Source organism: Leptodactylus fuscus, chromosome 5 (assembly GCF_031893055.1).
Source record: "Leptodactylus fuscus isolate aLepFus1 chromosome 5, aLepFus1.hap2, whole genome shotgun sequence".
Classification (NCBI taxonomy): domain Eukaryota; kingdom Metazoa; phylum Chordata; class Amphibia; order Anura; family Leptodactylidae; genus Leptodactylus; species Leptodactylus fuscus.
The window spans coordinates 4220818-4236155 of NC_134269.1; positions in this window are offsets into that span (position 1 = coordinate 4220818).

Here is a 15338-nt window from a genome sequence, read left to right on the forward strand (position 1 = left end):
TCTCCATCAGTGACATCTTGATCATCACAGAAGTTGTCCCCAACCTTCTCCGCATCCTACTGAGTAATGGGGGAACCATCTCTTTCATTGACTGTATCACTCAGCTATATTTTTTTGCTGGCTCTGAAGTATCTGAATGTTTCCTCCTCGCTCTGATGTCTTATGACAGATATGTGGCCATCTGTAATCCCCTCCGTTACTCCTCCATCATGACAAGTGGACATTGTGTGATATTGTCTATGACTTGTTGGTTGCTTGGGTTTTCTAGCACTTTGGCTCAAATTATAAAAACTGTCAAGCTTATATTTTGTGGCCCCAATGTCATTGACCATTTATTCTGTGACCTTGTTCCCTTACTAGACCTCGCCTGTTCTGACACTTCTATTATCCATATACAGATTTATGTAATAGGCATTCTATCTGTCTTCATCCCAAAGACCATCATTATAGCGTCTTATACTTATATAGTCCGAGCAGTCTTAAGGATCCCATCCAGTACTGCTAGACAGAAAGCCTTCTCCACCTGTAGCTCCCACCTCATTGTGGTCTCCATATTCTATGGGACTCTGTTCAGTGTTTATATGGTCCCAACAAAGGATATTACAACCTCCATGAGTAAGATCCTCTCCCTGCTATATGCTGTGTTTATTCCATGTATTAACCCCATTATATACAGTCTGAGGAATAAAGATATTAGGAAAGCCGTACAGGAAATAATGCATAAACGTAAGATCTGGTAAATTAACAATAACATGGTTTTTAGTTGAAGTTTTTTTTAGAATTTAAATAGAACTGAAATATAACATAATTTCACTACAATTCATTAAAATGCAAAAAACAATATACAGAGATATCTTATATCATATATCTATATTAGAGATGAGCGAGTACTGTTCGGATCAGCCGATCCGAACAGCACGCTCGCATAGAAATGAATGGACGTAGCCGGCACGCGGGGGGTTAAGCGGCCGGCCGCCGTCAAAGCGGAAGTACCAGGTGCATCCATTCATTTCTATGGAGCGTGCTGTTCGGATCGGCTGATACAAACAGTACTCACTCATCTCTAATCTATATCATACTCATTAGTCTAATCTCAGCCTAGTAAGGAGGGATATAGAATATCTCGCTATTACCAGGTGTATTGTTTGTATTTTGACTAATTTTGTTAAAAGTTATATTTTAGTTTATTTCTATTTCTGTAATAGGTTTTCTCCATTTGCTCCAGTAGTGTATTACTAGACTGGAAACATGACAATGTGCTCAGAATTGGATCCAAAGATTTGTGTTTAGAACATTAGAAGGGTTGGTCGAGTCGCGCTGGCGATGACGGGAATAAACCAAGATAAAGGGTCTCGTTCAACCAGTGTATGGCCGGTCATATGCTCCAAAACTGTAGAGATTCAGGAGATGATGAGAATTCCTGAGAGTTCCAAAATATAAAAAAAACACTGCCAAAATTCTTCTGGGCATGCTCTTTATTAGAGATGAGCCAACACTAAAATGTCCAAGGTTCAAAATCTGATTCAAACAGCCGCACACTGTTCGACTGTTCAAACAGATTTCGAACCCCATTATAGTTTATGGGGGGAAATGCTCGTTTCAGGGGTACGCAACATTTGATAAAATCATACTTACCAAGTCTACGAGTGACGGTCGGGCTGGATTCTGCTTGAAGTCTTCTCCCGGCGCAGGGTCGCCGAGTCCTCTTCTGGGTGGAATTCACTCTGCCTAGGCATCCGGCCTAGGCAGAGCCAACTGCGCATGCGCGTGTATCCGCATGCATGCCCACGCATGCGCAGTCGGCTCTGCCTAGGCCGGATGCCTAGGCAGAGTGAATTCCACCCGGAAGAAGATGCGGGGACACAGCGTGGAGAAGACTTTGGAAAGGTAAGTGAAGAACCAGCGTTGATTGGTAATGTATAGCATTCTGCCAATCAACGCTGGTTATGCATCGAACCTTAAACTTCGAACAGCTAGTAGTGTTCGATCGAGTACGAGTATTTTGAATACCGTAGTATTCGATCGAACACCTACTCGATCGAATACTACTCGCTCATCTCTACTCTTTATCAAATTCAAGCATGTGTCAAACCAAATGCCAAGTCTCTTTTAGACGTTCCCCTTGTTGCCAGTGTTGGTGCATACTGGTGACTCACTTCGGTATAAATACAACTTTTTCTTCACCTCTACCCACAAGTGTTGGATTGGGTTGAGGTCAGGAGACTGTGAGGACCAATCCAGCACCTCTACGTCATTGTCATTGAACCATTTGCTTTCTAATTTTGATGATTCACGTTGTTGTCCTGCTTGAACGCTTTGTCATCCTTTACATAAGTATAGTACTTAAAGGGGTATTCCCACGTCGCACACTCACCAGACTTCGTTGCTGTAAAATCTTCTGTCTTCCTGCTTTGTTGCGTCATTGGTGGGTGGGGTTACATATGCAAAGCCAGCGGCAAGATGCCGCTGGCCCTGCGTGCACGCTCATAGATGGTGAGACCAGTCTAGCCTTCACAATTCGAATACAGACCTGGCATCTGTTGTAATAGAGAGGCAGATGCTGGGGAGGGCTAGACGCCGGCACAGGTTCCTGCAACATCGCTATGCTAATGCCCTGCATAAAGCCAGCAGCGGCAGGAGCAATGCTGCTGTTCCGCTCCTCCGCCCCCCCCCCCCCCCGGAATAGCAGCATCCCTCCTGCCGCTGCTGGCTTCATGCAGGGCAGGAGCATAGCGATGTTGCAGGCATCTGTGCCGGCGTCTAGCCCTCCCCGGCATCCTCCTCTCTATTGCAGCGGATGCCGGGTCTGTATTGGCGGCCCCTTCCCCCCAAAGGGTAAACTACCCCCCCCCCCCTTCCAGGCTCACTCCCGTGCACTTAGCCCCTCCTCCCTCCCCTCCCAGAGCAGCAGATACATCACTTGACTTATGACCAGATAAGTCAAGGGATGTAAAAAAAAAAAAAAAAAAAAATGAATAAAGTAATATAGTGGACAAACAAAGCAGTTTTGCTGAAGCAATGTATTTAGGTAAAGTCTTACATCCACATTAACAAGCAGTATAGACAGGATCCTTGTGATGGGACAACTCCTTTAAGTGTACGAAGTAGCCCGTCTTGTGGGATACTCACATATAGTTCAATATTGGGACCACCGTCAATCCTAGTCAAATGTCCAAGAACATTGACTATGAGACAATCTCATGACATCAGGCTTCCTCCACCAAACTTGACAGTTTCCTGATATGTTAGCCCATGTTCCCCAGTTTCAGGTTACTACTGTCTTTCGTCTCACTGCTCCAAATTACTTGTTTCCAGTCTTCTACTGGCCATGTTTTGTACTTTCTTTGTCAACACTTCTTATGATGATATTGTAGTTGAGGCATCTGCAAGTTTTTTTAGGGCTACCATCCCAGACTTGGAGATCTGTGATCTCACTATTCTGCAGCTTATGAGCCACCTCCTATGCTCCACTACCATGTTTGTCACCCCGGAACTGACAGACCTTGCGATGAGCCGACTTGGTGACTCCGATATTTTGCCTGGATGTCCACCTCTTGGCTTTGGAATGGATGGATAGACTTCATTTTGTACTCTCCCAACTGTCATGGCAGCCATATGATACAGTTTGGCAATTTTCTTGGCCAAGCGATACCGCTATCAATGAGTTGGATGAGGCTGTTTCTCTTTACTTGGGAATTACTTCATGGCCGATCCTTGATATGAACCAGTGACCTTTCACTTGAGAATCGCCTAATATCACCCTGAGCTATTGGGGGATGGGAGAACAGTGGGTAATTTGTATTAGACAAGAAGAAAAAGATTTCACCAGTACCAAAACAGTAACAATACAGCTACATGATAAGAATCTGCAGAACTGATCATAGGCCAAATAGTTACAAGTCATATTTATATATGAGATAGCCAAGATGATGTCTATACAATGATGGGAGTCTCATGTCCCAAGCTGTAGTGGATGGTGAAATATGGAGCCCGAAAGTCACAAGTTATAAACATTGTTATTTGTTTGCTCGACATGATATACAGTATGTAACACTAAGTATGTGAAGTGTAAACCTTATTACAGCTACAGTCATTTTATATGGATATAAATGGAGGTACTTAGCAACTTGTGAGAGCCCATCTATCCCGAAAAGGTGACCTCCTTGTTAAGATTATTATTATTATTATTATTATTATTATTATTATTATTATTATTATTATGATGATGATGATGATGATGATGATGATGATGATGATGATGATAATAATAATAATAATAATAATAATAATAATAATAATAATAATAATAAATAATTTTTATTTATATAGTACCAACATATTATGCAGCACTTTACAATTTGTAGGGTTCAAGTACAGACAAAAAGATACATTACAAGGCAATAGTCACATCACACAATGGGACTGATGGCCCTGCTCACAAGAGCTTACAATCTATGAAGTAGCAGGAGGTGACAAAAGAGATATCAGGGGTGACATAGGAGGTATCAGGGGCAAACAGGAGGTAGTAGAGATAAGGGGTGACATAGGAGGTAGCATTGCTTATACTATGTTCCAGACATTTTTTATAAGGAAAAAAAAAAAAATAAATAAATATATATATATATATATATATATATATATATATATATATACATACATATATATATACAGTCCTATGAAAAAGTTTGGGCACCCCTATTAATCTTAATCATTTTTAGTTCTAAATATTTTGGTGTTTATAACAGCCATTTCAGTTTGATCTATCTAATAACTGATGGACACAGTAATATTTCAGGATTGAAATGAGGTTTATTGTACTAACAGAAAATGTGCAATATGCATTAAACCAAAATTTGACCGGTGCAAAAGTATGGGCACCTCAACAGAAAAGTGACATTAATATTTAGTAGATCCTCCTTTTGCAAAGATAACAGCCTCTAGTCGCTTCCTGTAGCTTTTAATCAGTTCCTGGATCCTGGATAAAGGTATTTTGGACAAACAATTCAAGTTCAGTTAAGTTAGATGGTCGCCGAGCATGGACAGCCCGCTTCCAATCATCCCACAGATGTTCAATGATATTCAGGTCTGGGGACTGGGATGGCCATTCCAGAACATTGTAATTGTTCCTCTGCATGAATGCCTGAGGATTTGGGGCGGTGTTTTGGATCATTGTCTTGCTGAAATATCCATCCCCGGCGTAATTTCAACTTCATCACTGATTCTTGAACATTATTCTCAAGAATCTGCTGATACTGAGTGGAATCCATGCGACCCTCAACTTTAACAAGATTCCCGGTGCCGGCATTGGCCACACAGCCCCAAAGCATGATGGAACCTCCACCAAATTTTACAGTGGGTAGCATGTGTTTTTCTTGGAATGCTGTTTCTTTTTGGACGCCATGCATAACGCCTTTTTTTATAACCAAACAACTCAATTTTTGTTTCCAAAATGAAGCTGCCTTGTCCAAATGTGCTTTTTCATACCTCAGGCAACTCTATTTGTGGCGTACGTGCAGAAACGGCTTCTTTCTCATCACTCTCCCATACAGCTTCTATTTGTGCAAAGTGCGCTGTATAGTTGACCAATGCACAGTGACACCATCTGCAGCAAGATGATGCTGCAGCTCTTTGGAGGTGGTCTGTGGATTGTCCTTGACTGTTCTCACCATTCTTCTTCTCTGCCTTTCTGATATTTTTCTTGGCCTGCCACTTCTGGGCTTAACAAGAACTGTCCCTGTGGTCTTCCATTTCCTTACTATGTTCCTCACAGTGGAAACTGACAGGTTAAATCTCTGAGACAACTTTTTGTATCCTTCCCCTGAACAACTATGTTGAACAATCTTTGTTTTCAGATCATTTGAGAGTTGTTTTGAGTAGCCCATGATGCCACTCTTCAGAGGAGATTCAAATAGGAGATCAACTTGCAATTGGCCACCTTAAATACCTTTTCTCATGATTGGATACATCTGGCTATGAAGTTCAAAGCTCACTGAGGTTACAAAACCAATTTTGTGCTTCAGTAAGTCAGTAAAAAGTAGTTAGGGGAATTCAAATCTATAAAATGACAAGGGTGCCCATACTTTTGCACCGGTCAAATTTTGGTTTAATGCATATTGCACATTTTCTGTTAGTACAATAAACCTCATTTCAATCCTGAAATATTACTGTGTCCATCAGTTATTAGATATATCAAACTGAAATGGCTGTTGCAAACACCAAAATATTTAGAACAAAAAATGATTAAGATTAATAGGGGTGCCCAAACTTTTTCATAGGACTGTATATATATATAATATATATATATATTTTTTTTTCATCAGTTCACAAGTCGCTTATTAGTTCAAAGGGTGGCCTTTATGGTTGCTGTGATTAGTGATGTGACAGCCTGTTCCTGTAGGACATAAACCCATGTGACAGATTCAACCCCCCCTTGAGTGTGTCAAACAAAGTCATAAGTTTATAGTCACACACTTTCTTGTCTTTTTTGGATTTGAAATTTCCCCTTAAAACTAAAATTTTCATGCCATTGATGATATTATGATCTTGATTGCAAAAGTGTTTTAGCACAGGGAGGTCCATTCTCTGCTCTGTAATCTTGTGGCAGTGTGAATTAATCCACATTCTAAGTTTCTGACCAGTTTCCCTTACATACAGGCCCCCAATGGGGCATTTGGTGTATTATATTACATACACCACATTAGGTGTGCTGCAGGTGAAGGTACCTGGGATCTTGTAGTCCTGATTAGAATTGGAGATCTTTCTCATGTCGGTGGTCATGATGTGAGGGCAGGTTTTGCACCTTTTCTGTGCAAATGGAAATGTTCCTGTTGTGGTAGGAGGTGACAGTGAGCTGCTAATCACCATGTTCTTGAGGTTTGGTGGCTGTCTGTAGCACAGGAGAGGGAGGTCTAGAAATAAGGATTTTAGACAGTCGTCTTTTTGCAATAGTGGATGTAGTTTGCGTGTGATACCTCTCAGCATCTCCAGGTGTGGGTTGTATGTGACGACCATGGGCACCCGATCGCTTTCCTGCTTGGTATTGTATTTTAATAAATCCAATCTTGGTGTTCTGGTGGCCCTGGTGATTTGGTTTTCAATTGTGTCTGACAAATGGTCAAACCAACTATATTGGACATAGATGAAAAGCTGCTATCTAACATCAGTATCTAGGAAAGAATGGCCATACAATACCTGAGAAATAACAAAGACATCATCATTAAACCAGCGGACAAAGCTGGTGCAACAGTCATGATGAACACATCAGACTACATACAGCAAACACATAGACAATTGACTGATATGCACTATTACTCCAAATTGGATTCAGACCCGACATCAGTGAGGGTTGTGCTCACAGCCCAACACCGTGCAGGACGCATGACATTTGCAACAGAACACCAGAATGGCAACTTCGCCGCTGGTGCCCTGTGCTCTTCACAGATGAAAGCAGGTTCACACTGAGCACATGTGACAGACGTGACAGAGTCTGGAGACGCCATGGAGAGCTATCTGCTGTCTGCAACATTCTTCAGCATGACCGGTTTGGCAGTGGGTCAGTAATGATATGGGGTGGCATTTCTTTGGAGGGCCGCACGGCCCTCTATGTGCTCACCAGAGATATCCTGACTACCAATAGGTACTGAGATGAAATCCTCAGACCCCTTGTGAGACCATATGCTGGTGCAGTTGACCTTGGGTTCCTCCTAATGCAGGACAATGCCAGACTTCATGTGGCTGGAGTGTGTCAGCAGTTCCTGCAAGATGAAGGCATTGAAGCTATGGACTGGCCCGCCCATTCCCCAGACCTGAATGGTTGAGCATATCTGGGACATCATGTCTCACTCCATCCACCAATGTCACATTGCACCACAGACTGTCCAGGAGTTGGCAGATGCTTTAATCCAAGTCTGGGAGGAGATCCCTCAGGAGACCATCCACAACCTCATTGAGAGCATGCCCAGGCATTGTAGGGAGGTCATACAGGCATGTGGAGGCCGCACACACTACTCAGCCTCATTGTGATGTGTTTTAAGGACATTACATCAAAGTTGGATCAGCCTATAGTGGGTTTTTTCCCACTTTAATTTTGGGGGTGACTCCAAATCCAGGCCTCCATTGGTTAACAAATGTGATTTCTATTGATGATTTTGTGTGATTTTGTTGTCATCACATTCAACTTTGTACAGAACAAAGTATTCAATGACATGTCATTCATTCAGACCTAGGAGGTGTTATTGGAGGGGGCCCTTTATTTTTTTTATCAGTGTATATTGTCAATTTGAGATCTCATCTCAAAGATTCATCCAGCCTTATACAAGACCATGGAAACCTACTTATGGATGGGCCACTTTGGATGGAGTAGTGAGAATGACCTCATAGCTGGAGTCAGTGGTTTCAGGCCAGGACCCCATGGGCCGGAAACGCTGTGATTTGCCCGCGGCAGAGACGTGGGGTCTTCCTGGGTATCCTACCATACAGTCCCTTTTCATTCAGATGCCAACAGATAGTACGTGGTGACACTGTTGTACCCTCGGACTGCAGGGCAGCTTGGACTTGTTTGGATGTTAGTCGAGGTTCTTTATCCACCATCCGCACAATCTTGCGTTTAAATCTCTCGTCAATTTTTCTTTTGCGTCCACATCTAGGGAGGTTAGCCACTGTGCCATGGGCTTTACACTTCTTGATTACACTGCGCACGGTAGACACAGCAACATTCAGGTCTTTGGAGATGGAATTGTAGCCTTGAGATTGCTCATGCTTCCTTACAATTTTGCTTCTCAAGTCCTCAGACAGTTCTTTGGTCTTCTTTTTTTTCTCCATGCTCAATGTGGTACACACAAGGACACAGGACAGAGGTTGAGTCAACTTTAATCCATTTAAACTGGCTGCAAGTGTGATTTAGTTATTGCCACCACCTGTTAGGTGCCTCAGGTAAGTAACAGGTGCTGTTAATTACACAAATTAGAGAAGCATCACATGATTTTTCAAACAGTGCCAATACTTTTGTCCACCCCCTTTTTATGTTTGGTGTGGAATTATATCCAATTTGGCTTTTTGACAATTCTTTTTGTGGTTTTCCATTGAAGACAAATTAAATGAAGATAATACCAAAGAGTTTGTGATTGCAATCGTTATCTGGAAGAAACTGAGTATTATCTGACAGAATTGCAGGGGGGCCAATACTTTTGGCCAACACTGTAGAGAGACTTGTCTTTGCACATCTACACCCTCTCGTGTGTTCCACTTTGGACCCCTTCCAGTTGCCTACCGGCCGGGCATTATGTTGCCTCTGTCCACCTTCTTCACAGAGCTGTCTCTTACGTGGAGAAACCTGGGAACACTGTGAGAATAATGTTCTTTGATTTCTCTAGTGCGATCAACATCATTCAGCCAGGGCTACTGAGGGACAAGCTGAACCTTGGTGGATTGGACCAACACCTGTCCAACTGGATACTAGACTACCTGACAACCCGCCCTCAGTATGTGAGAGCCCAGGACTGTGTGTCTGACACGGTGATCTGTAGTACGTGGGCACCACAAGGTACAGTTCTTGTCCCATTTCTCTTCACACTGTACACTGCTGACTTTAGGCACAACTCATCCAGCTGTTACTTACAGAAGTACTCTGATGACTCTACAATAGTAGGACTCACCACTGATGGTGGTGATAGGGAGTACAGAGATGTAAACTGGAATTTTGTTGAATGGTTCCAGTGGAACCACCTCAGGATTAATGCTGGGAAGACCAAGGAGATGGTGGTGGACTTTAGTAAATGGAGAAGTGCTCCAATCCCGGTGGAGATCCAAGGGACATGCTTTGAGATAGTGAAGACTTATAAGTACCTGAGTGTGCTCCTCAGTAATAAATTGGACTGGGCTGATCACCTGGGTGCGCTGCACAGAAAGGGTCACAGCAGGCTCTACCTGCTCAGAAGGTTGAGGGCCTTTGGAGACCAGGGGTCACTTCAGCCATCTTTTTCAGTGTGGCCTTCTGCGGGAGCAGTATATGTACCAGGGACAGAAATAGACTTGACAGGCTGATCAGAAGGGCCAGCTCTGTCCTCGGGAGCCCCCTGGACCCAGTACAGGTGGTGGGTGACAGAAGGATACTGTTCATGGTGAGCTTCATGCAGGAGAACAAATCTCATCCCATGTATGAGACCTTGATGGCACTGGGCAGCACTGTAAGTGCCCGACTGCTTCAACCCAAGTGTGAGAATTAGCACTACCAGAGATCCATCCTCCCAACAGCGATCAGGCTACATAATCTACATCAGACCCAGCGAAGATCACTCCGCACAGAAAACTAAATGTTTCTGAAGTCTTCCTTCTTTCTTCTCTTCCTTAGCTGCTATGGTCTCCTAGTATATCTTCTCTTCTCAGCTTATGTGTGTCCTGTAATATATTACTGTGTATTATCCTGTATCTGTATTACTAGGCTGCTGTAACATGCTGAAATTTCCCCACTGTGGGACTATTAAAGGATTATCTTATCTTATAGATAGGTTCTCAAAAGCCCTAAGAGTATTCAACACTATGTTTGAAGCTAACTTAACCCCTTAAGGACACAGCCCAAAAGTATGTTAAGGACCAGGCCTATTTTTTCAAAATTGACATGTGTCACTTTAAATGGCAATAACTTTGAGACGCTTTAACTTACACAAGTGATTTTGAGACTGTTTTCTCGTAACACATTATACTTCATGTTAGTGATAAACACTAATCAATATTTTTGTATTTATTTATTTAAAAAAATAGGAAATTTGATGGAAATTTGGAAAAAAAAATGTGCAATTCTCTGCTTTTCAGGCAGATAGTCATACCACCCAAATATAGTAATAAATATTATCTACCATATCTCTGCTTTATATCGGCATCATCTTTTGATTGTATTTTAATTTATTTTGGACGTTACAAGGCTTACAAGTGTAACAGCGATTTTCCAGATTTACAAGAAATGTAACTATGTTTGTTTTTTTGTTTGTTTTACACACTTTATTTAAAAAAAAAACTTTTTTACATTTGTGCTGTAAGCACACTAGAACCAGCGATCAGAGAGGATCGCTGGTTCTATACTAACTATAGACTTGCAATACACGTGTATTGCAGTCTATAGAGGAAGCTAGCTATGCAGATGCATAGACTAGCTTTCTCTCGTCCCAGCATCCAAGGAGTTAACCCTCCCCCCATCGGAGCTTGCTCCGATGGGGGGAGGGATTAAGGAGCAGCATATAGCTGTAAATTACAGCTCACACAGACTCCTTATGCAGCCGGCAGCATGCTTTATGGCCGGCCAAACCCCTAGGGTGCCATGATCACTATGGATCAGGGCAGCTTAAGGGTTAAAAAGGGGGGGGGTCGGTGCAATCACCGTCCCTGCTGCTACAGGGGAAGCCTGGCTGTCAGATACAGCCGGCCTCCCGTGGAGATCGCAAGGGCTCTGCTTCTGAACCCGTGCAATCTCCATCACGTACAGGTACGTGGGAATGCGGGAACTAACCACATTCCCTGACGGACATTGTACGTGATTTAGCGTTAAGGGGTTAAATTGGGGCTTAAAAATCTAGGACGAGAGTTTTAAATTAAACAAAAAACATATCTTAAGAGGTTCATCATCTTCACTTTTGCTAACTGCTCCTTGAAATCTTCTAACCAGTGCTAAATTCATCCGATTTCTAAAAAGTTATTACTTTATATAGATTTTCTTCACAACAAACTGTTAATAGTAATTTTAGATTAACAATTAGCAATTACATTAAGCAAAGACTCTCTAGCTATAAATCTCACAGGACTCATTTTCCTGCCACCTGCTCTATTATTCAGTATATAACGATCTAGACTTAGCCGCATTCTGGTCACATTCATGGATTTTATCACCTCACAACATCTCGGCTGCTGCCGGCTTCTGCTTTCGGGAATTTTCTTTGCAAAATGAATATCTATATACTGTATGTAACTCTTTAGCTACTGAAACTTCATATCCCAGTTTATTAGAACATTAAATATAATCTGTATTACATGCAGGAGAAGAATCTGACTGAGGTCACTGAGTTTTTCCTTTTAGGATTTCAAATAAGCCAAGATTTAAGAATATTCCTCTTCTGTCTTCTCCTGGTGGTTTACTGTGGGACGATATGTGGGAACCTCCTGATCATCACCCTGGTGTCCACCAGTAAGATCCTCCAGACTCCAATGTACTTCTTCATCTCACAACTCTCCATCAGTGACATTATGGTCATCACAGAAGTTGTCCCCAACTTGCTCCATATCCTACTGAATAATGGGGCAGCCATGACTTTTATTGATTGTATCATTCAGCTTTATTTTTTTTGTGGCTCTGAAACATTTGAATGTCTTCTTCTGGCTGTGATGTCTTATGACAGATATGTGGCCATCTGTAATCCTCTCCGTTACTCCTCCATCATGACAAGTGGACATTGTGTGATATTGTCTATTACTTGTTGGTTGCTTGGATTTTCTAGCATTCTGGCTCAAATCATAAAGATTGTAAAGCTTACATTTTGTGGGCACAATGTCATTGACCATTTATTCTGTGACCTTGTCCCATTACTAGAACTCGCCTGTTCTGACACCTTTATTATCCATATACAGATTTATGTAATAGGGATTCCTATAGTCTTTGTCCCAACCACCATCATTGTAGTGTCTTATACTTCTATTGTTCAAGCAGTCTTAAGGATCCCATCCAGTACTGGTAGACAGAAAGCCTTCTCCACCTGTAGCTCCCACCTCATTGTGGTCTCCATATTCTTTGGGACTATATTCACTGTTTATGTCGTCCCAACAAAAGGCCGAACACTATTCATGAGTAAGATCCTCTCCATGCTATATACTGTGTTTACTCCATTTATTAACCCCATTATATACAGTCTGAGGAATAAAGATATTAGGAAAGCCATACAGGAAATAATTCATAAGCGTGAGATCTGGTAAATTAACAATAACATGGTCTTCAGTAGTTTTTCAGAATTGAAATAGAACCGAATTAAAACATAATTTCATCACAATTCAGTTAAATGCAAAATATACTGAGATATCCTATATCATATATCTATATCACACTCATTAGTTGGGTCTACTCTCAAACTAGTAAGGGGGCATATAGGATATTTCGGCATTACCTGATGTATTGCATTTTGACCCATTTTAGTAAGACTAAGAGGACAAGTTCCTCGAAACCAGTAAGCTGTTCTACTCCCTCTCGTACTGCAAGGGAAAATACCCTTCATTTTATTATTTTAATGGCATTCTTGTTGTTCAGACACAAGATGGAATAAAAGCTAAGTTTCATTTACAAGACCTGGGATGCTGGATCTTTTACTTTTTTGCCTGTTGAAAGTTCTGTTTTAGTTTGTTTCTGTTTCTGCAATACAATGTCCCTGATTCGGATTAGTAGTAGAATGTGCTCAGAGTTGGATCCAAACATTTTATCGATTAATAGAGAACAAATATTTGTGAGTATTCTGGAATTATTTGTGTTTAAAACATTAGAAGGGAGATAAAGATAGATAGATAGATAGATAGATAGATAGATAGATAGATAGATATGTGAAGGGTTAAAATATATTTTGAAAATTATGTATGAACAAAGGTGGGGGCCGAGACTTCACTTCTCTCTCTCTCTCTCTCTCTCTCTCTCTCTCTCTCTCTCTCTCTCTCTCTCTCTCTCTCTCTCTCACGCACACACACAAATAAGCAGTTTGTTACACAAGTAACTGGTTAAACTGGTTAAACTAAGAAACTATGTGCTGTGAAGAAATGTGTACGTACTGAAGCTGTATACAAAGATCAATCAGCTTTAAAGAGATAAGCACTACTAGTTCAAGCTAGTCAAGCTGGTTAAAATGGGTTTCAAACTGTAAGAAACTAAGAACATGACCACATAAGGACAAATACCTTTGCAGCTTGGCTGTGACTTTAATGCTATATAAACCTGCCCTTCTGTTTTAATAAACTGAAATATACTGGATATGATACACTGTTGTCTGTCTGTATGTCTCCCGAGCTCGTACCCTTCTTCCAGATGAATTAGAACTACGACAACATAACTCAGGGGTCTTGTGCCCCTAACAGAAATTGGTGCTCAACGTGAAGGCACCGACAATCCTTCAATGTGCAGCCGATAGTGTACCAATCCACTCACCAACCGAATTTGGAGATGGGCCGGGAGGACCTCAGATGAATACATCAGCGCTGTAAGGTAAGCCCTTGTCTTGCCAAACAACTAATCTGAGTTCCTACGTGTCCCGGATCCTGTGTGAGGTAAGTTGCTGCATATTTTTAACAATTGGTGCCATATTATATAGTACGGAAGAACCTAAAGAGTATGTTGTCTGTAGGGGGTGGGAAATGTTATACCTCATTCTTTGTCTACTGTTCATGCTGTCATTTGGTTGCTACACATGTTATAAAGTGTATAGGGCGGCACAGAAGGGAGAGTCATTCTCCATCCTTAATCCCTAGAGTTGCGAGAGTAAAAGTAGTGAGTGATTGAAAAGTCCTTGTTTTGGAACACTACCTTCCAGCCGTGCCTGGATGATCAGGGTCGAATGAGACCCAAGTAGTAGCACTAAGGACTGAGTAGAATCCGCACAAGTACGTGCAAAGATTCAGGGGTGTTTCGGTAAAGGGACGCAGACAGAAAGTTGAGTCTCTGGAAACCGAAGGAGGTTTTGCCCTGAGCACTACACCAGAAACTTGCACATCAGATTTTAGTTCAGCAAAACAGAGTGACTGTTCGGGAATTCCCCCTTGAGAAGTCAAAGTGACCCTCTATTGTCTTAATTGCCCTAGAGGAGTGCTAGCTAGGAGAAGCTCACGGCTGACTGTCCATCAGCTAGTATGGGGAAGGGACCCTATAAGAAATGGTACACCCCATATGAACTAATAGGGATGGGAGAAGGAGAAGTTGCTGCCCAAGTAAAAACGATCCTTAAGAGAGCAGGAGTTCCTAAGACAGGACTATTTGATAGTAAATTTTGGAACCAATGGAGATTAGATCATGCAGGACAGATACGGGAGCATAAGTTACAAATGGGAATATATGCTCTGATTGAAGGTAGTAACAGAGCAGCGAAGGAGTATTGGCCTAAAAAATCAGGTGATAAGAAGGTTGTACTATATGCTTTACCCTCCACCGTGACTTTACGTCAAAAAGGACGGCAGAATCCACCCTCTGCACCCCCACCATATGGAGGTCCAGAGGGATGGACTTGTAGGGTTTGTGATCAACAAAATCCTTACTACAGAGAAACTTGTCTGGCGTATGGAGCTCATCGTCCCACGTACAACAAGTAAAAATGCTGCCACCATCCGAT